Source organism: Parasteatoda tepidariorum, chromosome X2 (assembly GCF_043381705.1).
Source record: "Parasteatoda tepidariorum isolate YZ-2023 chromosome X2, CAS_Ptep_4.0, whole genome shotgun sequence".
Taxonomy (NCBI): Eukaryota; Metazoa; Arthropoda; class Arachnida; order Araneae; family Theridiidae; genus Parasteatoda; species Parasteatoda tepidariorum.
The window spans coordinates 38,105,253-38,129,489 of NC_092215.1; the positions used below are offsets into that span (position 1 = coordinate 38,105,253).

Below are 24,237 nucleotides of genomic sequence, written 5' to 3' on the forward strand. Positions count from 1 at the left end.
GAATACAAGGCTCCAATTTTGTACCTTTCGAAATTCCACTTCAATTTTCTTGTGCAAAAATAAAATTAAATAATTAATTAATTAATATGAAATGATTCAAAATTAATTAATATAAATACCCGAATGCATCTTCACCATATTATTTTTGTTTCATATTATAATTTTAAATATTTTGTATATAATATATATTTAAATATTTTGTAAATCAAATATAGGTCACACTTATAAATCTTGCAAGGTTCTATGAGCACCATTGTTTTTTTCACCTTTTATTTATCTTTTTTTTGTTGTAATTATTAGAGTTGCTTTTATATGAATAAAACATTAAATAATTTTAGAAGGAAAATGCTTAGTAAAATTTCTGATATTCTTTAAGTATTGCTTTTCGTCTATCATATGCCAAAGTTGATATTTAAAATGCTTCTAATTGAGACTTATATTTACTTATCTCCTTATAAATATTAAATTATCAAATTAAATTATCGACTAGAAATATTTGGTTATGGATTATTACAAATTGATTCGGCATATGGAAATGCAGTTTGCTAAAATATTTAATGTCAATTATAAATTCAGAAGGAATCCATTTAGAAATATAGTTTATTAGAGTTAAAATATTTACTCGTAGGCCTATTCTTCCACGGCTATGTCGTAATTTGTTGTTTTTTGTAATATGTTGTCGCAATGGTTGTTTTAATATGCTATTTTTATAACTGTTGTGAGTATGATATAGGAGTTATTTATGACTGTTAGTTTAAGTTTTGTTCAACTTAAGTCAACGTTTTCTACTTTGACTCTTAAAATGGCGAAAAATGCCAATATGAAGAAAAGTAAATTTTTTTTAGAAATGAAATACGTTAGTCTATTTGTAACTAATTATAAAACTGTTACAAAAACATTATTAAGTACTGAACTGTAATTCTCGGGCAAAAATTAATATAAAATTGACAAAATAACAAGAATTAGTGCGAATGTATTTAAAAAAACATTTTTTTTATTTTTAATCGCAATGTTTTTTTAAGGAAGCTATTAAACTGGTTTTATTGTATTTTAAAATTATGTGTTGTTAATAAGCTACCACGCAAAAAATTAACCAGTATGAGAAATTAAATAAAAAATTTGATATTATGCACTGTAAAAGATTTTTATTCATCTCAACGCCAAAAACGGTAGCATCTACTTAGCTGCACTGTAAAAAATGTGATGTAAATGTTATATTTTACTGTAAGATATAGTTTATATTACCTTAATACCATATAGTTTACCGTTGTATTACGTTTATGTTACCTTAATACCATATAGTTTACCGTTGTATTACGTTTATGTTACCTTTATACCGTACCGTATAGTTTACCTAAAACCGTATAGTTTATATTATCGTAGTTAATAAATAGTCTAAAATTAAGTTAAAAATCTAAAATTAAGCTCCAAGTTAAAGGCTCTCATTCTGTGAATCTTTATTTTGAAAGTTTTGGGTTCCTTAGAATTAAATATTCCTAAAATATATTTTTGAAGTTAGTGATTTACCTCAGTCTAAAAATATAAACTTTTTTTTTTTTTTTTTTTTTTTAAATTTGTAAATAAAAAANTTTTTTTTTTTTTTTTTTTTTTGCATTTTTCGATTGAACGCATTTGATAAACGATGCATTTGAAAATCGATATTTATGAAATCAATCTTTTCCACTGCCTTGATATTTTTCCAAAAATATATTTCGCATCACAAAAAATATTCAACAAATTTTTCTTCCTTATATTTCGTAATGTGCTTATCTATTTGCAGCCGTTTTGTAGTCTGGGATGGGGTATGAAACGAAAATGGGACAAAACGAAATAAAAATTGAAAAGCGGTAAATTTTTATTTATTTATTTATTTTGGAATATCAACAACGCTTACATTCACAACCAACAATGTTTACATTCACATATAAATATAGAGCAAAATTGCTTTTGCACTATTCCTTATTTGAAAATTACTTTAGATCTTGAAATGTATTATATTTACGATTTGGCTTTAAAACCAGCTCTATTTATTATTTTGAATTGAGCTGGTTTTGATAATGGAACAAAATCTATTAGTTTTGTTTTGTCTTATCATTCTTCGATTTTAGTAAAATCTAGAAAAGAAACTTTGCCTTTTTATTTTGTGTTAAAAATGTATTTTTTTTAATAGTACTTTAACATTACATACATATTTATTAGTTTTAAAAACTAATCTACAAACAAATCGTAAATCAAATACTCAATAATTTATAAACTTATCCATAAAGAGTGGAATAATATAAATTTTAATTTGCCCAAAAAAATGTGAGTTCTCAAATAGTGTGAGCTAAACACATGTCATACAAACGAACTTCACGCTAATACTGTCCGAGCCATTACTGTTTAGAAATAGATAAAACCCTTTCTAAAATAAATATTTTTCTTTCGTAACTAAATTATAATCAAGTGGCTGGGTGGCGCAGTTGGTTTGTCGCCGGCCTTCTGAGCCCAAGTCTGCGGGTTTGATCCCCGGCCCAGGCACCTGATTTTCGGGATGCAGAAAATCCTCAGCGGCCATGTCGTATGATTATGCGGCATGTAAAAGTTCCCTGGAGTGCCTTATTGGCTCTTGGCATTTCCGGCAAAATTAAATTCCTAGTGCACTTTAGCATCCAAATAGTCTCTGTACTGCCATCTAGTGTGGCAGAAACTAGAAGTCCAAATTAACATGGCCAACGGTATCTCACCCATTGTGGTGGTCCTGAAAGAGTGGATACCACTTCTGGAGAACGCACTAGGTCTGTTCATCGGGAAGACTGATTGTGCAGCTCATAGGAAATAAAAAAAAATTATAATCGAAGAAAATGCTTTCTGTGGCATGCCTTTGCCTTTTAATCCAACTAAAATTTTAACTTCATTCCTCTTTCTGCATTTTCGAAATACCACCGTCGGTAACTAGGATTGCACTAAAGAGTCATTTTTTTCCCCAATGCCCACCTGGAGAATGGCCTTTCGTCATACAAACATCTGAAGGGCTGTTTGATTGGCCATTCTTTCAGGGGCACCATTTAGGTGGACTGACGGTGCTTCCACTGTAAAGTAGACAGATAGTACCGACAAGCAAAGAACATCCATGCCCTGCCCCGGATTCGAACCCAGAACCTTTTCTGATACTAAGCCAGTTCCTTGACCCCTACGCTAGCCGGTCGGCAAGAGTCATAAGTTAAAAAACGCAATATGGTGGGTGTTCCTTATAAACAACCCTTAATGTTTTTTTAGAATCCTTTTCAAAAATGAAATCTAAATTCTATATATATGCATTGTAAATCATAACTTGATGTTTAACATAGAAAAAAACGAAAATGTTAGGAAATCTGATCAGCTATTGTAAAGGGAATCAGGTAAAATAGATATTAAAACAGGTTTAATTGGGAGTTTAGACTTAGAGGTCTTTCTAATAATCGTTTTTCAACCAATCTGTTTCCTCCCGAAATAAAACTTATCTTGTTTATTGCTGTCGTCATCCTGAACCGTCATTTGTCAAATTTTGAAAACGTTTCTTTCCCACAAATATAATTTGCGGGGGGCCTCTCTGGCCGAACGGTATCATCCAAAAAACGCTCTGTTAAGCGTGGGGGTGGCGGGTTTGAATGCCACCGTAACCCTGGATGTATTCTTTGTGATGTCTTCTGTTTGACAAAAGTTTATAAGCCTTAATTGAGCACACAAGCCTGCAAATGTATGTTGTACCAATAAACCAAATAATTTGCGACCTACAAGGGTTTTCTTTTTATTTTGAAGAGGATTTTAAAAATACGTCTATACGGGATACGCTGTGTGTGAAGCATTTGTATTTATTACTAATGTTTTATTGCTTTTTTTAAATATGTAAATATAAAATACAGGAATATTAATTTTAATAAAAAAATTAAACTGCGAATAAAAAAAGAATCTAAAAGAATTATTTGCTATTTCGGCTCAAAATTACGAGTCACGAAATTTGAAGTTTAAAAATTATATTCAAACTATTTAGATAAATTTTTCATCAGCGATGTTATAAAAATTGTTTGGATTGAAAATTTTCTTTGCTTGCCAAGATTTTATCTGTCAGGAATTGTTAACTAAGCTTTCTTTTTAGTTCTGGTTTTTTGTGTGTTGAAACCACGATTTATCATCTAAATTTAAGCGCTATAGAATAAAGTTTTCAATAATTGGAAAAAAGTTTAGAAAAAATAGTTATTCTGTACATTTATTTTCATGTTTCAACCTTTACATAGCTTGGTGTTTTGAAAATGAAATTACTGAAATTTAAAGCAAGTTTGAATTGGGGGAAGAAAAAAAACAAATATTAATTTTTGCTAAAGATTTTTTGAAGAAAACGTAAAGTCTGACAAAAGGAAGAAAAAAAAAATAATTGTTAAAAAGGCAGAAACTTTTATAAGAACAATTTTCTCGAAGCTTTCGCTTATTTTGAATTATGAATCTTGGAGAAAACTGAATAAATAAAGTAAAAAGAATTCTGTTGTGAAATGATCGATGGAATTCATACAAAAGAATAAATCCTTCGAATTATTGATTTATTTGTCGTATTTTATTTGGGCATGAGACCGATTATAAACCTGTTATTTGGAAAAACGGAAATGCATTCTTTAAGTTAATTTAATTTTTCAGAGAATTTGACTTTTTTTTATTTTTTAAATCGATAAATGGTCGCGGGAATTCATTGAATAATTGATTCAGAGTTCTTAGAACTAATATTAAAACTCTGAATTTTGTTTTTATACAGACAGCTCCTATACGAATGGACATGAAAAAGACAGAGTATAAACCGATAGTTTGATTTCAATATGCAGGGTGTGAAATAACTTGAACACATGCAGGGTGTTCCGTAAAAAACGCCCTTTATACATACATGCATAATTTTTGTCAAATAATAGCTAAGTATGCACATTGGAGTGTGAAAAATAAATATTTCAGCAAGGAAAAATCAACTATCGATATGTGACAAATTGCAGAAGAGGAATGCGAATGTAATTTTCACCAAAACAGGTTAGGTTTAATTTTAGGTTGAAACTTGAAACTGTTTTTAATAAGTCAACTGCCATTGTCGGGCATAGAAATTTTAAGTTTCTGATAATTTTAAAAATCGAAACACTTTTATATTGCCTGAATTAAGGAAAAAAGAAAAGTTAGGAAAATGAAGATCAAAAGATAATTAAAGAAATTAAGATCATAAGAAACAAAGATCAAAAATATTGCTAAACAATTAAAAAATTATTACAAAAAATTATTAAACTTGTTTCTCGCATTTATTTACTCTAATCTAAACGTCACGCTAATCCTAATTTCATGCTAATCTTAAACGTCATGCTAATCTTAATTTTCGCAAATGCTCAGTTCAGAGTCATGGTGGCTCAGGAGATAAGGCGCTCGGTGAGCCGGGATAAAATTCCTGCCCTGGCCGGTCGATTCGAATTCCGCTTCCGGTTCGCGCATGCATCTGTGCTGATGCAGAATATCCTCAGTGATATAGACGGATCATGAGTTAGAATCCTCTTCCGTCAGGTTAACCGTAGGAGGCCATGTAGCGCATATATGGGTAAGTTCCATAAAAAAGACCTCCACGAAGGCAGATATCTCCCATTACTTGATCAAGCAGTTCCCTTGTCTTCTGGATTTGGTTAAAAATTACAAGGCTACAGAGTTAAACATTGGTAGTCGTAAACTCAAAATTAGGTCAGCTGTTCAACGACGATTATAGAATAAAATGTGCAATTTCACTCCAGGCATGATTAGAAATTATTATTTTTGATACATTTATATTTTTAAACATGAATATTACTATTTTTATTAAGTCACTTTTATTAGAAAAGCATTTTTGTCATAAATGCAGATTAAATCTATTATTTTTAACAAAAATATTAATTATTTGCATGCATCACCTTCAGGACAAATCAGTGCACTAATCTTACTGTGAATTCTTGTAACTAAGACCACTTTTACTCAAATATAGTCGCATATTATAGTAAATAAACAGTTAAATTTTTTCTATCGTTACGCAACATCTTAGACGACAGATTTTAGAAGACATGATTTCTAGAACACAAAAGTATTTGTCATAAATACAGATTAAAAATATTATTTTTGACAAAAATACTAATTACTTTCACGAATCACTGCAGGACAGAAAAGTGGAAAATTGAATTCGTGTAAATAATACCTCTTTAACTCAATATAGTCACATATATCTTAAGCAGTTGAAATTTTTTTTCGTTACGCAACATTTCAGGAGAAATATTTTAGAATACATGCCTTTTTTGAATACAAGGCAATTTAGTCACACATTAAAAATATTTTTGACGAAAATATTAAGTTTTCGCATGCATCATGTGCAGAACAGAAAGGTGGAAACGTGAATCCTCGAAAATAAAACCACTTTTACTTAAATATGTCTACATATTTCTGTAAATAAACAGTTAAAATTTCTCTTTCGTTACGCTACATTTCAGGAGAAAGATTTTAGAAAACATGCCTTTTGGAATTTAAAGCATTTCAGTTATATATACTCATTAAAAATACTATTTTTGACAAAAATATTAATTTTTCGCATGCATCATGTGCAGAACAGAACAGAGGAAACTTGAATCCTCGAAAATAAAACCACTTTTACTCAAATATATCTACATATTTCTGTAAATAAACAGTTAAAATTTCTCTTTCGTTACGCAACATTTCAGGAGAAAGATTTATGCTACGATTGATCCTGACTAAAGCTTATAACTTTATATTTTGCATCAATTCTGCAGTCAAAATATGACATAATATTGAACTTTTTTCGCATTTACAAATTTATAACGACATGTTTAGATCCGCCACATTTCTCTATTTTCTTCTACTCCTTCATCACTAATCTTTTTTTTTCGAACTTTATACTTTCGAAATAGAAAGTTATGGCATTTCTGTAAGCTCTTTAAAACATCCAATGATGGCGCTAAAAGATGATGGCATAAACTGCTTGACAAATCCCAGTTATCTGCCATGAAATATTGCCTTTCTTAACGACTGTCATTTCTCAACGGGATTTACTTATGCCCTCCAATATATGGGAGGTATAGAGGCTGCTTAATTTTTCTTTAAATCATTCATGCTACTATTTGTAGTTTATATAGTTGCAAATTGTTTGCTTTTATGTCATATTTCATCGAAGTTGGCCAAATAATGCACAATTTGGGTGAGATTCCTAACGTTATGAGTTAGAGATTTCGTAAAACTTGGCAGTTATATGGGTTGAATACGTTTCAGGCTTTTTGATGAATAATCTAGTGCATATAAGTTCGTGCGTGTATTCTAATGTATTTTAAGAGTGGTGATTTCTAGATTTTTTTTCTGTTCAACTTTTTATATAAGGCTAAAAAAAGTTAAAAAGACAGCTATGCAATTAAATTTGTTTACTTTATTTCTAATATTTAACATTTTAAGTCTGCAATAAATTATTTTCCGGCGTTTTGTTATGTGGGTAGAATATATTTTAACAACCTTTTATTTATTCTGTAGATGATATCTATTCATTAGCGTACATGCACGAACATTTTTCTTTTTAAATTTTAACATCAGAATAAGTCGACCCTTGTACAATGTGCAAGAAGTAAATAAATAAATAAATAAAATGGTCTGACCACCTTAAGTAACTTTTGAAAATAGTTTTTTAAAAATTAGATTTCTCGGAAACTATTCGACTGATTTCGCTTAAATTTCGTATTTTGTCATTTAAAATTGCGTTCTTTTAAATTCTGTTAAAAAAAAAAAAAAAAAAAAAAAAAAAAAAAAAAAAAAANAAAAAAAAAAAAAAATTATACCTTAAAATACAAAATTTTTTAGACCATTATTAAATAAAATAATAGATATTTGCTAAAAGTTGAATTTTTTATGGAATTATCTTTCTCCAAACAAATTTTACTATGAAAAAAATACGCAAAAATTAAAATTAACATTAAAGAGTTCAAACTGTGAACCGCTCTTCAAACCAAACTATTGACACCTTATTCACAGATTGCGCCTACCTCCTATATTTTGAGGTACAAAAAACCGAATCCGTTAAAAAAAAAAGATATTTTTAGTTCTTTTTTTAAAGAAAAAGAAAGCCTTTGTTGTGCATTTAAATTAGTATTTTCCATTACTATGTATGGTATGTCCTTGAATTTGAATTTTTTTTTGAGGTTGCTCCTCAGATTTTTTCTCTAATTGCGGATTAGAAATCTGTTAACCTTATTTTAAAAAAAAAGCTGTTTTTTTTTAAAGTTGAACAGTACATTTATATGTACTGTTCAACTCTTAAAAAAACTTTAGCATTTTCGTTTAAGCCCCATGTTATGCACAATAGAATTCAATAATAAACTTGTGAAAATTTATGTCTATTGTTAAGAACAAATCCTGTTATTTGTTTTGAATCATCGGACAGAGAGAGTAGAACAGTTGTATGTTTATTTTTTCATTGAAAATCTATTTGATCTAAACCCTCTTCTGATATCTCTTCCTGTCAAAATTCTGAATGCGTCACATAGCGATACGCTTTTTAAGCAGACACTGACACTACTTCGGTCATGGTTACGATCATCATTTTGTCATCTTTTTTATTACTGTTTCATTCGGCCGTTGACGTGCGGTTGTTTATGCGGAAGTAAGCGGCGCACAATTTAATGCTAACAGGTCGTTCTGTTTCAATCCTAACAATGGTTATTTTGAATAAGAAATGTATTTTTACCGTTAAGACCATCATGCAAATGGTACTTTTTTTTATGAAACACGGTTTTTGCATGTAGGTTAATTGGCTAGTTGCCATTTTTCATAATTGGGAAGGAGACGTAATATGCGTGACATTTAACCATAAAAAATATTTTTATGTATTAAATATTTGACCGGTTATTTTTTCTTTCTCTAAAGGAAATATATCCATAGTTATTTTGATTATTTCCATACGTAGGCTGGAACAATTAAATAGAATTTCTTCTATTATTTGAGGTAATATTTAAAAAAATGTTCTTATTCTTTTAAATAAAACTTTCAAATATTAATTAATTCCTGCTTTGTACCACATTTCTATATATTTAATTTACTACTAACAGTAGTCATTATTATTTAACTTTTGCATTTTAAGGGTTGTTATTAAATTCTTGCACGATTTGCTGAAAAAACAAGTGATTTTTTTTTATTCGTAAAATGTATTGCATGTTAACTATTCCAAGTACAAAGAACTATTTTTCTTCTAATACTAGACGTGAGAAATTGTTTTAACTTAGGATGGGTTGCACAAGAGGATGTCATTGTAGAGCGATGAATTTTAAAAAAATTAAAATAACTTTACCATTGAATCAATAATTATGTGTTGAATAATACATTTATAAAAATATAAAATACAATACTGTACATATTTCCTAATTGTTTTTGTGATTAGCTATTTGTCATCACTGATTTATGCAATTATGATGCTTAATTAATTCAACTTGAGAGTTAATAATCTATGTAACCCTTTAAACCTATTTTTCATATTTTTTTTTATTTTGTATTTATTTTGGTCGAAATAAGTGAGAAATATTAATATATTTAGCATTCTGAAATATAGCACGAAAACAGCGGTATCTTTTCCTGCATTAAAGGTAAAATCTGCCAAACACGGATCACTTCCAGTTTCTTTTTTTTCTTTAAAATTTGCGTTTATTCGCTGTTACTTTATTTAGATCTAAGAGAAACAGTTACTCATCTTTAGAATTTATTTTTAATTTGCAAAATAAATTACTGGTAAATTTTTGAATATGAATGAAAAAAAAAAAAACTTTTATTTCGGATTTTGTATTACAGTGCTAATAAAATGATTTTTTTTCAATAACAATTACTGTTCTTTACAATAAAAAAATACAAAATTTTTTCTATTCCTTTTTTTTCTTTTTTTTGTAATTAGAGCGCTTGAAAAAAATATAAGGACACCGCTGTCAGATCAGTGTCGCATGATAAAATTTTCTTTAAATCCGGTACTAAAAGCATTACCAAAAATCTAAAACGAATCTATTGGAATTTTACTTGAGAGGTAATGGTACGTTATTCGTATTATTAGGTCAGGTTTTGATAATACTGTATGACTAAATGTACCGTTTAAAATGCTGTGACTCCAGCCAATTAATGTTAACCTCTTATTTTAACTTATCTTATTTCACAAATAAGGTAGTGCTGATGCCTTTTATACCAATTTCAAATGAAAAATTTCATATGCCAATTTGATTCGATATATGCCTTCTTTTTTAATTATATGAATATCTTTCTCACAGATTTTGAAGTAGATTTATCTCTGTTATTTTATCAGAACATATTGACTAAGGCATTTTTTCATTAATTTTAAAGTATTTTCTCATGTTTTTATGAAGTATTATGGCGCAAAAAAAAAAAATAAATAAATAAATAAATAAATTCATATAAATTAGTAAATTATCTACATCACGTAACGATTTGGTCGAAGATTTTTCTCATAAATTTATTGTTTTAAGATAGTCTGTCCTTAAAATTAATTTTGAATAAAAAATGTTTTTATTTTTTTTTATTTTTTTAAAAAATTTAAAGGAATGTTGCACATTTAATGAATATATTGCATCTATAGTATAAAAATTATTAAACTTCAAAACAGTAAATAACATTGTTTCCATTGTTATTTTTTTGAGCAATTCCCCTATATAACAGACAAAATGAAATAAAAACTTAATAAACAAATTTATGAGTTTGAGAAAATTTTGATTGCGTGAATGGTCGCTTAATTGCATTAACTAATACAGCATTTTCTACTTAATTATCCACTTACGAGTTAACTTTTCCCACTTAAAATTGTTTTGAGAATATTAGTCAACATTTCAGGCATTTAAATAAATTAGCGTCTTCAAAATTTCATTAGTGTGTTGATATTTATGACATTTATTAGATGCATGTTATTAAGAATTAAAATTTATTTCAAGTTTTGAAATCTGCTTTAATCGTCAAATAATGTTTATCAGAATTACTAACTATCTTTTAAATTTCATTTGAATAATTTAAACTCCTTCTGAGTGTAAGCTATTTAGTAGACAAATATTTATGTAAGGTATAAATTATTTATTTTCAAGTGATATCGAAGAACTTTTGCGATGCTTTGCTGTGATATCTTTTTTTCTTCTTGATTTTGATCTAGTTAGTAATATTATTTCATATTTAAATATTTAATACAGTGTGTTCCGTTTAGACCACCCGTAATGTAGAGTTTTTAAGAAAAATGAGAACAAGAATGTATAAATATTGAAGGAGCAAATTAATATTTAACCATGTGTTGTTAGAAATATCTTTAAGTTTCTAATTCACCTATTTTGATGTTTTTAAAATTGGCTTTCTTCTAGTGTAATTTGTTAGATTTCTTTAGTATTTTTGTTTTTCCCTTGGTTAAATATTAATTTGCGATTCTCAATGTGTATATTTTTTTCACTATTGGCAAGGATTCTAAACAGTGCGCAAAGACGGTCTGCGCAAAACTCCATCAATTATAATAATATACTATAGAGGACCGGGAGAGCCTGGTCGGTAGGGCACTGGGCCCATGTCCAAGAGTTGGTAGGTTCGATCCCATTCTGGATGATGAGTCCCCGTGTAGTAAATGGTGACTCATGCACGTTAAATCTGTCGAGTCGCAAAGTCCTCCATGTTCCCAGAACAAATCAGTACCTCTGGGAGAGCCGCGATGACTCAGGGGATAGAGCGTTCGTCTTCTAATGAGGTGAACCGGGGTTCGATCCTGGCGATGGCTGGTCGATACGAATTCCGCATCCGGCGTGCACCGACCACATTGCTGACGTGAAATATCCTCAGTGCAAGGCGGATCATGGGTTAGAGTCCACGTGCAGTCAGGCTAACCGTTGGAGGTTCTCGAGGTCTTCCTCTCCATGTAACGCAAATGCGGGCTAGCTCAATACCTCCTAGAAGAATGAAGGCCTCAGCATGGATGAATTTAGTAGTCCGACGTGACGAACATAAACTGCGCTGTGGATGAAAAAGAAGAAAGATGTTACTACGGTTGGGTTACTAAGTTGCGCAGTGGTGGAAAATACGAAAGATGTCATTACATTTGGGCGACTAAAGGATCAAATTTCTTGTTTATGGTAACCCGTGCTAAGGCCTTCTCTTTTCTAGGAGGTATTAGTTAGCTCCATCAAAATGTCCTCTACGAAGGCAAAATTTCTCCCAATACTCCATCCAGGAGTTCCCTTGTCTTTTGGATTGGGTTCAAAATTACAGGGCTACGGAGTTGAACATTTGTAGTCGTAAACCCAAAATTGGGTCACTGTTCAACGACGGATATAATATAACATAATAATATACAATAAGTTTGTTTCGAAAAATTACAATGATTTTAAGGTGTTTTAGTAAATAATATTAAGAAAACTTATTTTTCCAAATTTGATTTAACATAAAAATCCTGGTTATGTTTTTGTTAATATTTTAAAGACTCTTGCATTTTTAAGTCTTGATTGGTTCATTTAAGAAAATTTTATATCCTGTAATTTGCATTCCAACGTGCTTCATTTTTGGTTGAATTGCTTCTATCCTTAAGTGCTTATTAAAATTTAGCCTGATGGAAAGTCACGTGACGTCCTAGTCTCCCCAGGGACGAATAGAAACTCTCATTGATTTCGGATATATTTATGACGCTTTGGCGACATAAAATTTTAATTCATTTGTCTGCGCTACTCTAGGTTGACAGCTTCGAATGCCCCAAAAGCTTTGTAATATTTTTCTCTATTGAATTTAATCATTTGTATTCGTATGAATTGTGTGCCTGCACATAAGATAGGAAATGAACTTTATCGTTTTCAGTTAAAATGCAGCTATTGCTTTAGAATGGATTCGATAGCAATAAAACACAAAAGTGAAAAAGTTTTGGTTTTTTTTGTTGGAATAGTTTAACAAATTTAAGCGATTATTGAATATTGCATGTAATAGTTGTGAAAATGTTAAGATTATTGCGGGTTAGTTATTATTAAATGTAGATAATTATTATTAAAATTTCTATGTAATACCATGTTTATAAATATTTAAAATATTGTACATTTCATCAATAAAATTTCACTTCATTTTTCTGCACTACTCTTGGTTTACAGTTTCAAATGCTTCACGAGCTTTGTAGTATTTTTTTCCATTAAATTTTATAATTTGTATTCTTATGAATTGTGCGCCTTCATATTAGACAGGAAATGAATTTTATCGTTTTCAATCAAAATGTAGTTCTATTGCTATATAAAGGATTCGATAGCAAAAAAAAAAAAAAAAAAAAAAAAAAAAAAAAAAAAAAAAAAAAAAAAAAAAANAAAAAAAAAAAAAGTGAAAAGATTTAGCTCTAATTTGGTTTTTCTGGTGGAATAGTTTGTCTAATTTAAGCGATTGTTGAGTGTCGCATGTAATAGTTAGAAAAATTATATCATTGAGCGTTAGTTATTATTAAATGTAGATAATTGTTATTAAAATTGCGATGTATTATGTTTATAAATAATGGTGTAAAATATCTTAAAATTCATCTATATTTTAATTCATTTGGACTCTCAATTCTTGGTTCACAGATTTAAATGCCTCGTAAGCTTTGTAATATTTTTCTCTGTTGGATTTAATCATATGTATTGGTATGAGTTACGCATTTGCATATTAGAAAGGAAGTTAATTTTCTGTTATTAAGTAGTTATAGCTTCAAATGATATTTCATATCAAAGGTAGAGGCTATATTAGGTTTTTCTAGTTGAACAGTAAGATTTATTTCAATGCTTGCTGAAAACTGCATTTAACACTTGTTATTGTGTTAATATTGTTGCAAATTAGTTAATATCTAATAATTAATATGGATTATTATGCTATATAATTCATATATCTATATACTTGCTGGGGCTCGCAAATTAATATTTAACTGAGGGAAAAACAAAAATTCTATGAAAATCTGATTATTATAGCCGAGCATAGCCCGTGACCTGCTAACGTAATAAGTATCAAAACAGGTTTGAACTCTTGGGGACGGGTGATTCATAAAAGCATTCGTACAGAATCAGATTGTAAGTAAATAAAAAACGGTAACTTAAATGCAGGAGTTGCTAATTTGACAGACTTACTTTGCTTTTACTTTAGTTATTGTTAGTTTAATCATATATATAATCAATGTTAGTTCAAAGTATAACTAAATAATTTTATTTTGAACTAAGTAATGGTGAATTAAATAAATCAAACAATTATAACCCAGCCCACAAATAAACTGCTAAAGAACTACTTTGGTTTCCAGTTTTATCTTTTTACCCTAATTGATACGGTTTTATGCTGGCACGTATTTGTGACAGTCGGGGCGAAAGGGTTAATAGGAGGTTGAAATTTGACGATGTTTTTAATAGTCATCTTTCTAATAGTTGTTTAACTCCCGTTTCTGTATCGGGATTTGTCCGATTTCAAAATAATACTTTGCATATTGGGATCGCAAATCAATATTTAGTCTTTTTTTTTTTAATTTTTGATAAGGATCGTAAAAACTCACATTAAAAGCAGACTTTACGTAACATCCTGTATATTAAGTAATGAAATTTTCTCCTTATTTCAATCCTAGCTTCCTTTTATTTCATTTTCCTTTTTTTTGTTTATTTAATGCGATTCATATTTTGCTTTAGTTTTATTAGAATTAATTCCAAATATGTGACACAAACTTTTAAGCATTATAACGAATATTTTGATAACATTTATATACCATCTCAAACTTATCAAGTATTCTGAACTTCTTATAATTTTGCAATTGTAAGGTATTTTGCCCTTCCCAATAATTTTCCTAAGTTTTCCATTATTTCGCGATATCCTGAAATTTTGATAGCCACTATATTATATATTACTCTAAAATTATGGGGAATGGTTGAGTATATTTCTAGTATTGTACATGTCAGAAATTTGAACGAGAGAAACGGGAGAAATTCTTGAGTCTTGTCAAGCAGGGGGACACTTGCGAAACTTTTTGACAGTTTCTTACAGTATGCTTTTCAAAAGAAACTGTCTAGATATTTTTTTCTTCATTTCGATAGATTTTTCTAGAGTTAAGAAAATGTTTGAGAGACTTGCATTATTTCTTAAGCCTACTTCAAATGCTGATACTTATAGAAAATGCCCGAGTGTAGATTTTCTCTCGCATAGTCATTCTGTCAGTTGTATTTTCAAAGTATTTTTGGTATGGAAAATGTTTTTTTTTCCAAACATTCTGCGAGAATATATATTTCAAGATATTACCAAGCTGTTTAATTTGTTCTGAGTTAATTGTAAAATGTTGATAGTTTTCGATGTTGCACTTTGCATTGTTTTTCTATTATAGATATTTTAAGCGTTTCTGAAAGATGTTCCCTGTAAACTACCTTTTAATCAGCCCACGCTCAACAGTGTTAACTTCGATACTCTACCTACTCTACCAAAGAATATACATAAGAAACGAATGCTAGCTTCCATACACATAATGTAAATCAGTCCCCCAAGATTTGGGGTGGTCCATGCGTATAAAGGAAGAAAAAAACATTTAGGAGCTCAGCTGCAGATTCTTGAAACTGCTTTGAACCCACTTCTCTCAACTATTACTGGATTTCGCAAAGGGTTGAAGAGAAGACATTTTCTCTTTTAATTTATTGTTTGTTTGGTTTGCATTCTTATACTATTCATAAACAGTACTGTACTATTAAGATATTTATTTGAGAATACGTATACACTGAGTGGCCAAATTATTATGACCACCCCTTCAGTACGCTGTTGGGCCACCTTTCGCGCGTATTACTGCCTTAATTCGTCTGGGCAGGGATTATATGAGAAGTTGGTAGGTGGTAGAAGGTATGCCAGACCTTCCTCGCTGAACGGCACTTGCCAATTCCTGCAAATTTGATGGTACTGGATCCATCTGTCTGAGCGCCCGTTCAATTTCATCCCACAAATTCTCAATTGAATTGAGATCTGGGGATTGTGCTGGCCAACGAAGGAAGTTAAATTCTCCGTCATGCTCTTCGAACCATCTGAGGACAATGCCAGCTTTATGACAAGGAGCGTTGTCCTTTTGGAATTATCCATCCCCGCCAGAGTACACCATTGACATAAGCGGATGTACTTGATCTGCGATGATACTTAAATACCCTTGGGCATTAAGGCGTTGTGGTACAGGAATTAAAGGACCCATACAATACCAGGAGAACATTCCCCATACCATAACGTTGCCACCATCAGCTTGAAGTGTCGTGGCAATGCAGTTGGGGTCCATGCTTTCGTGCTGTTTTCTCCATATTCTCATCCTACCATCTGCGCGATGCATTTGAAATCGTGATTCAGATTCATCGGACCACATGATCCTCTTCCAGTCTTCTACTGTCTAATGTTTGTACTCCTTTGCAAATTGGAGACGTCTGCGCTTATTTAAAGCAGACAGTAGAGGCTTACGAACAGGTCGTCTGCTTCCATACCCTATACGGCGCAATGTGCGTCGAACAGTCCGTTCAGAGACGTTCACAGTTGCTCCTTGATTAAGATCACTTGCAATTTGTCGTACTGTTGCTCTCCCGTTGTGCTGCTCAATCCTGGCCAGCCTTTTCTCTGATCGAGCATTCAGTACCCTCTGACGACCACAAGTGTGACGTTGAGATCTGATTTTTTGCTTGATTGTCCATTCTTTGTACACATTAACAACTGCTGCTCTAGAACACTTCACAAGTGCAGCAGTTTTGCTGATACTCTTTCCGACATGTCTCGCGCCCACTATTATTCCACGTTGTAATTCAGTTAAATCACTTTTCTTTCCCATATCTGAGCAAGCAACACAGTATAACTGATGACTCACTTGTCCAGCATTCCCGTGTTATAGTTATCTTGCCCTCTAGCTGCAGCGCTGTGTCGCAATAACTCATTTGTATGAAACTCTGAGGTGGTCATAATAATTTGGCCACTCAGTGTATATTATCCATGTAAATTAAACCTGCTGACACATTTTGATATCGAGAGAAAGAATATAATGTTGGTTGGCGGGAGGCAGTGTACCCTTCCATGGAAGTAGAATCGTCCAAAAATCAGTTCACAGATCACGTGCCTCCTGACTGTCACTTTGCTTCTTAAGGATGGGCGCTGGATGATAGTACATATTATATTCTTCTAAATCTTAATATGTAGCTCGCCCTGTAAATTGTTTTTCTGGTATAGAATGCCGCACAATTTACAGAGAGCCAAAATAGTGTTTTTATATATATATATATATATATATATATATATAGTTACATAGTTACATTTCAAATTTCGAAAGTTAAACATATCTTATAGTAGCCTCCTAGAACATGAAGAACACAAGCTCGTCGGATGATTTACTTTAGTCAGTATTTATTTACTAACGTTTAGAATACTGGATATCCTGGTTATTTTTCCGTCAAACATAGTTTGGAACACTGCCAAACTTGTTTATAATTTAGCTTACATTTTTCGAGATATTTGATTTTGTCGTTTGGTGTACTCTATATTTCATTCAATTAATTGCATATTATTAGTCTGTAAAAAAATCAATAATTCAATAAAAATTTATTATAATTATTTTTATTGTTCATACACTTTTCTGTGTGTACATAAATGACAAGTAAGCCCTTTCTATTAGTACTATAAATATCAAGTAGAATGTTCCTCCTTATTATCTTGAACAGAAAAACTGCATTACCATTTTTATTTTTTGTCCAAAGCTTGAACTACTGTTACTTCAAATTTTTCGTACGTGTTCTTTAGTTATCCAGAAAAACTTTCAAGCGTTACTTTTTAAAACAAATCTCTCTCGTAGATACTTAATTGAAGATTTGTTCTCCACAACAAAACTTGAGTGGGCCTAATTCTGAGTTGCTTAGATGCTTCTCCACTGCTCTTCATTAAAAAATATCTTTACCACATCGTAATTCTTTCATCCACTTTAGCGTCGTATTTAAGTGGTAGTGGATGCTCTGAAGAAGGTAATTTATAGTCTCCGTGGACTACGAAGACCCTAGCTCTGATGGCCTTTGGAGATCACAGGCCCTGAGGACTCTTGCTCCTCATTCCCTATTGCATTTCTTTTTTTGCTAAGATAAGTGCTTTGTCGTTTGTTACTCTGAGTTACTCTCTTTCTCTTCTTCCTAATAAATCCTAAGATTTCTCTGAATAATTTATAATTCAGTTATTGCTTTTTGAAACCTGGTTAAGTTGATTTTGTGTCGAGGGTAAAAATCTTATTCGGATAAATAAGGTTTGAATATATTGTATATAAAAGATTCTTTGTTATCATATTTAAAAAAGAAAAAAAAATGTAAGTGACTTTAGTGAAGAAATGAGAACGTTGATGTATTTCAGTTGCGGAGTTTTTTCAGGATGTTTTACTTATTAATATAGTTAAATAAGATTAATTTTCAATTAATGCAGTTTAATACAAAGTGAATTTGCCCTCAATTATTCGTATTAGCTAATTAATGGTCTCATAAATACGGTCATAAAAGTGCTAAGTACGGTCACAAAAGTGCAGAGGAAAACGGTCATAAAAGTGCGAAGCTTTTATGCACGAAAATTATATAAAACTAAGTGCATATACAATATATGTACTCATTTGTAATTTTTGGATTAATTTTTAGCTTGCATGTTTGAGTGCTGACAACTAGTGTGAACAACTCTATTTCTAAACACGTAACAAATAGTCTGGTACTGCCACCTGGTTTATAGATTGAGAAGTATACATCATTCCGGGTGAAAGAAATTGATTGCTTTAATCTTTTTGGTGGGTTACCTTTGAAAATACCAGCCTGAGAATATCATGGGCACGAGAAATAAGGGGCGAAGCTTCATACCATCATTTGACGGGAGCGAGAAGGAAAGGGCTAAATAATTGAATTAGTGTTTGAGCGTTGGAGACAAATGCTATTTTGAGTAAATTAAGGTTGAATGTATTTTTTACTATAGTGCTGACACAGTGGATAGGACTCTAAACTGTCATTGTTTAGGACCAGGGTTCAAGCCTTGGTGGTGACGTGAAAAGTGCTTAGCTACATATCGACGGGTTCCAGCTTGTTTGGGAAGTAAATCTGGCTGGTGTATAGCAAACCATTAATTTCGAGATAGTGAATTTTTATCCTTATTGACTACTATCTACAGTTTCTTCCATTCCATTTTTTTCCTTATAAAAAATAACTTTATTTTAATTTTCTGTGTAATAAAAAAAATCACAGGTCTCAAGTAATGTTTGATTACTGAAATGCTATTATATTTTAAAAAAAGAAGCTGTATAATTTTAAAATTTTCATCCGAGTTTTCTGTTTATTTCTTATTACACGCATATTTATTTATTTTTTTTTGTTAATGTTTACAAAATGGTTGCTTATTTAAGTTGAAAGATAGCTTAAATATTGTGACTTATAATTAAATTAAACAAAAATTATCTATTCAGTACAAATCAGGGTTGGCAGGTTTTTGACATGTGACAGTTTTTGACAGTTTAAACCATGGTTTAAACCGTCACGTCAAAAACCTCACTGTCAAAAATGTCGAAAATGTCAAAAACCTATATTCATATGTGAAATTTAATTAATACATAAAATTTATATATTTTTTATAAAGGATAGTGTTTCTAAATATGTTCTAGAAAAAATAAATTTAAAATTTTGAAGAAACACTTATATTTTGAATAGTAACCAAAATCTTGTACTTTTGAAAACTCACATCTTTTGTAATATTATGTATTCATTTTCATGTGTTATTGAAAATCTGCAGTGATATTATTAAGAAATTTATTTATAACCAAATTTAGTGTATAGTATAGATTATACTAAAAATTAGACATTTTTAAAGATAAACATTAGCAGTTTTGTACATTAGACATCTTTTAAAGAAAAATCTTTTTAATATTCTTTTAAATCTTCTTAATAATCTTTTTAACATAAGACAATACAAATTTAAGTGCTTTCTGTTAAATACACAGAGTAGTTAGTGTCGATTTACAGTATATTCAGCCTATTCATTTACTATGCTGAAAATTTAGTTTATCCAAATACTTGTGAATTTCATTTTGCTGAATACTATATAGTTTTGTTGAATATCTAAATATTCAGCTGTTGAATAATTACTTCTTGCTTTCAAGATATGCATTATTTGTATTCTTAATACAAGTGGAGAAAAAAAAATTAAGAGATAAAAATTGTTTTAAAATGATAAGTGTAATAATTATAAATAAATATAATAAACAATATGAATTATATTTATCATTATTCATAAATATAACTACTTTTAAATTCAAATTAACATACTGGATAATAAAGATATTCGGTATAACATTAAAATTTTTTTTCATACACTTGTATCAAGTTTGTATTTATACAACATAACTTGTAAGTTCCTTATAAATATTAGTTATATGTTCCTTATATGTCAAAAATGCATAGTAATAAACTTTTAATTTTCTTAAGTATCAAAAAAAAAATTTTTTTTTTCAAAATATAAATATTTAAAAAAAATTTGTGCAAAATTTTTCTGCACATGCATTTGAATATAAATTTCTGAGATTTTAAATCTGTTATTTTACCTTTAATTTGAATTAAAAATTATTTTAAAACCTGCTGATTACCTATAGTATAATTAAATTTCCATATAATGCATGGCAACTGTTGGTAGTTTTGAAGTTTATATATTTTTTTGGCAAACTTTAGTTTTTGACATTTTTGACGGGTTTTTGACGGTTTAAACCAGTATTATACCCTTGTCATGTCAAAAACCACTTTTTGACGTCAAAAACCCAACCCTGGTACAAATCATACCTACAACTAGGGAGTTATAACTGTATGGTAAATGTGCATATTTTGCATTCAAAACTTTATTAATGTAATTAAATTTTTTGTGTTAAAAGCGTCTTAAGGTTAGTTGAACCAAGCAGGTAAGTTAGACATTCAATGAAAAAATTTACAAGTAAGTCTGCATGCATTTTCTTTAATTTGAAATTATGCATGTTTTGAAATTTATGAAATGTTCAATGGAGAAAAATGCTGAGTTTGTAAGTGTACATGACAAACAACAGACACAAATGTGACGTCACCAGCTGACTATTTCTGCCCAACTCTTGGTTAAGTGGTGCTTATTTTTGCCCAGTGAATTTAGTTTCTGTTTTGAAGTGGTATCAATAGGCAACTGATAACGTCACTCCGTGGCTATTGTTCCCATTCGACTATCGTTAGTAATTTTTTTTTTTAATTTTTTTTAACGCTAAGTCACTACAGTAATTTGATTTAATCCCTTAAAATAAGTTAACCTTTAATTTTTTTTAATTTTTTTTTTTAATTTTTGAATTTCAAAATGTAGTTTCTCATAGATTCATATGGTGCATTTTTTTTATTTATTTATCTCTCAACCGTTTGTTAAAAGACTAGTTTAGGTCCAGCGATATCTTGAACCTAACTTCGTAAATATCTAAATAAAATTAGTTACAAATATTCTTTATATGTTTACTTTAATTGTTTCCTATATTCGTAAAAAAAATTGATTTTAATGTCATAATTACTGTTTTAATTTATTATTCTCTATTTCGTTGATAAAAATTTGTCACTTTTATCCAATTTCTAATATCTGATGTAATTGGAAATTTATGAACTGGGTTTCACTTTTAATTAACACGCCTATTCTCTTTACGTTACAGTTTAAGCAAGAATCACGGGAAATTGCCTGTATTGATGAATGGAAAGTTTAATTAATAATTTTAATACTGATGATGTACTTAGAGTCTCTTGGACATTAGAAGGCAGGATAAGAAAAGGTAAGTAATTTCCAGTCCTATTTTTTTAAGATTCTTTTTAAGCCTCAACTTTGGATGAAAAGCAAAAGTTGAGGAAAAGTAATTTGCATGCATTAAAAAACACGAATTGCTGAAGAGAGAACTTTTTTGTGCGTATAAATTAAGGTCGAAGGTGAAAAACTGTGATTTAAGTTAGTAAATATTCAGTTTGTTTATACTAACGAAAACTGAGAAAGCGAGAATTATTAAAAGTTTTAAACTAAATAAGTTTTACATATTACACCCTAATATTTCATTCTTAGGTTCTATGGTAAAAGATAATTTAATAAGCTCTAAATATACGTCATGAAATTAATTGTTAAATTTTCACTTATAAGGTGAAATCATTGATATTTATGACAAATTACACTTTTTTCTATTTTTTTTTTGTGATTATATATGTTTATTGTATGTAGTCTTTATGCTAAAAATATTGTGTTGAATCCGTTTTAACTAAGTTTTAACTAAGAATCCATTGAATGATTATCACGAAAGCTTTCTTTTCTCATGTTATGCTTGCTTGCATGTAATTACGTTTAAATAAGAATATTATTAAAAAACTATTTTAATTTTGCATCATGATATTCCCTTATAGTTTAACTAGAGACCTTAACGTCATGGTTGCAGGTAAGTACGTTTTAGTTACAGTAAATTTTTTCTGTTGTTTAGCGTCTAGTAAAAGTATAGCTTCAACTCACGTTGAAAGGTAAGTAGATTAATTTTGAATCCATCCAGTTAGATGTTTAACATCGTGACGCTTATCTTACTTTCTTTTTTCTTTTCTTTCCGCTGTCTATAATTTTGTTTCTTAAGATTATTCTAACAAATATGCTGTGTTTGCAACAGTACAAGTGTTGAAAAAGCAAAGGAAGTGAGTTTATCATTGCTTAAAATGGATTATTTAAGGTAATATAGAATAAAATCACCCTGGCTAATTAGGTTTTTAGGTGACACAAATGAAAATGCTGTTTGACACGTAACACTAAAATTGACTGATACCGTTTCGTGCTTCCTATTTTGAATCCTAATTTATCAGATATAAAAGTTTGTTTAAGAAGTAGTTACGTATCCCTTGGAATTATCAAAAACTATCTAAGAATATGCTTAAGCAAGTTTAGACATGACCTCATTGCTGGGATTGATATTCTTTAGATAATGACATACCTGCGTTCAATTGATCTCTCCGGAAGTTTTTCACAGTGGTCGGACAGTATAAATATTGATACAGGGTGATTCGGAACTGTTCAAAAATCTACATGCAGATCAAGAACATAACAAGCAAGAGTCATAAAGAAATATATGCTCACTAAAGCAATGTAGACGCACTACATGCCAAGAAAGTCAGAGTACAAGATGTGAGTCAGGTTACTTATAAATCACATAAAATGTGTTAAAAACTCTCAGATCTAAATTTATAACACTAATACAAGTTAATAATTTTTTTTTTTGTAATGTTTTAAAGCAAGTCTTCAAATTTTCAGCCAGCTTCTGTCCTGTGCAGCATTTTGGCCAGCTTTATTATCGACCTCTTGCGTCTCCTGTTGCTAATTTACAAACCAGCGGCCTTTAATGACCTGCTTTATTTTTTGGAATTTTTTTTCTTAGCAGTAGTCGGTCGCAAGTATAATGCAAGGTTATATAATATATATATATATNTATGTATATATATATATATATATATATTTATATTTTAAATTTGATACCTTAACTATAAAAAATAGTCAATCAAGTTTTAATTTTTTTTTAAATTTAAGAAAGTGCCAAAGAGGAGAATCGGTCTTTAAAGGCCACTGGTTCGGAAAATCGCTTTCCGGGTTGTGTATAGTTCCATAAGACAATATATTTCTATAAGATTCTTCATTGTCGTTATATTTCTGACGTACGTGCTGATTTTTGTGAAATATTTTAAATCATCCTGCATATTATTGCAAACAACTTAATCTTACATAAGTTGCATTTATTTTTAAGAAGTAAGTTACAGTACTTTTTGGAAAAAGGGTCTTTTAAGAGAATACGAAACCCAAGTAAATTAATATATCTGGGCAGCAATAGGTTAAGAGTTATTTTGCTAATATATATAACTTAATATTTTCTCCATGATATTATAAATGGAATTCTTTTTATTCGGAAAAAAGTACTTTAAGGTTTAATATTCCTGGGAGTTTCCCGAAGATATGTTTTTTTTTTTTTTTTTTTTTTTTTTTTTCCCAGCGCCGAAGCTAAATAAACTTTTCCTTTTTACAATATTTCGTTGCCGAAAAAGCTCAACCAAATCTATAGAATGTTTTTACAGCAATTTTTCTTCCATCTTGCTTGTAGACGTTTTCTCCTTGAAGGCATAGTTTCTCATACGTTTCACTGACACTGCCGAAAGCGTTTAATGTTTAGAATACTTTTTCCGTCTA

At 30.0% G+C, this 24,237-nt stretch overlaps 1 protein-coding gene across 4 annotated transcripts in view; it reads left to right on the top strand.

Annotated features, from left to right (window-relative positions):
• LOC107436212 (leucine-rich repeat-containing protein 24) overlaps positions 1-24,237 on the top strand; it is a 228,067-nt gene that overhangs the window by 76,666 nt on the left and 127,164 nt on the right. For 2 of the 4 annotated variants that reach the window (XM_016047826.4, XM_043046959.2), the window contains exon 2: positions 21,698-21,814. The exons of the other annotated variants lie outside the window; for them this stretch is intronic. The gene's annotated coding sequence lies outside the window, so the exon portion shown is untranslated. The remainder of the gene's footprint in view (positions 1-21,697; positions 21,815-24,237) is intronic. 4 annotated transcript variants of the gene reach the window in all.